General features: G+C 41.7%; 1 pseudogene; it reads left to right on the forward strand.

Moving 5' to 3' along the window:
• Nucleotides 1–199: 199 nt before the first annotated feature.
• The window catches only part of LOC101578447, a 27830-nt pseudogene continuing 26495 nt past the window's right edge, over nucleotides 200–1534 (forward strand).

Consider the following 1534-nt stretch of genomic DNA (forward strand, 5'->3'; position numbering starts at 1 on the left):
AGGACCCATTTCTTTTCCCTTTGTGCTTGCTTAGAGTTCTTTGGCTTGATTTTCCTGAATTCATCATAGTCACAGAGGATCAAGCTCATATGCTTGTCAAAAGCCTTGGAGGTGCCGATGAAGACTTGGCCAGCTTGTAGGATGCACCTCAGCCTGTAGTCAATTGTGCTGCAGCATCTTGCTGCTCTTGCCTACCGTCATGGAGGTGGTTCTGATGGTTCAGGTACACACCGGATTTGCCTTCTCAAGAAGTCTACACAGAACCAGGACCCTGTTTCCTGCTACTGCTACCCGCTTATTTTAAATTCTAATTCTCTTTAAAATAAAAAAAAAAATCATGGAATGAAACCTCTGGAATGGTGTCTTAGTTAATGTGTTGTCACTGGCACTTAGTAGCCAGCACCAACCAGGGAAGGAGTGACTTATTTCACCTGACATACCAGACTTTGCAATCCACATTTAGCAGAAGGCAGAGTGGGCAGAGGAAAGTGGCTTGCATCATGGGCTCCAGGAAGTAGAGGAAAAGAGGAGCCAGGAGTAAGCTGTGTCTTGTCGTGTCATCCCCTGTGCCCCACAGCACCACCCTAGCCAGACTCCACTGCCTAGCAGCCAATTAGCATCACCCTCACGATCTCAGTTCTTTCCATGAGCTCCATCTTTGAGGCTATGTGGCACTGAAATATAGAAATAGCAAATTGTGAGCAAAAAATATTTTCTCTTTCTAAATGAATTATCTCAAGCTTTTATTATACTGATAGAAAGCCAACTAACACATTTGCCTACCCAGGTGGGCCCTAAACCCAAAGACAGGTCTCCATGCAAGAGACTAAAGACGGGAAGACAGAGAACCACACAAGAAAAAAAGGGTATAAAGACAGCCGTGGGTAGATAGAACTATCCAAAATAAAACTTACTGACATATTTATTGACTTTTTAAACTGCTAATTTAAACTAAAGAAAGCAGAGCCTTCTTTTTTGTAACTTTAATTCAGTGGTATATTCCCAGAATCTAAAATAGAACCTAGAGCATTCAAGTGTTTAATAAATAAATATTTGTTGTTTAAGAAAACAGATAGGGGAGATGGCTCAGTAGAATAAGCACTTGCCTGGCAAGCACAGGGTCTGAGTTCAAATACCTGGTTCTGAAAAAAAAAACAGTAATCTTTACATGTTCCATTTTATGTCTAAGATGTTTGATATTCAGACAGATAGTGAGGTTAAGCTCAACTGCCTATGTTGTAGGGGAATAATGATAAGCTTCTCTTATGGAGTGCTAACAACTTAAGTTTGCAGACCAAAAACTAGAGGAAAAAAAGGGCTGCAAGACAGCCAACATTTTGGCCCCAGCCTTTCAAGGTCAGTGAGGACTCAGGACATAGGAGAACCTGTACTGTAACATCATGTCACTCAGTTGTGGCCCAAATTTTCTAATCAAGGAGATTATGGGACCACAGAGTAAAGTGATTGATGATGTAGAGTGTGCCTAAGGAGAGTCACATGGAGAGAAAACATTCTCTCAGGCTTTCACAGAGAG

This window comes from Octodon degus, unplaced genomic scaffold (assembly GCF_000260255.1).
Source record: "Octodon degus isolate 3935 unplaced genomic scaffold, OctDeg1.0 scaffold00152, whole genome shotgun sequence".
NCBI lineage: Eukaryota > Metazoa > Chordata > Mammalia > Rodentia > Octodontidae > Octodon > Octodon degus.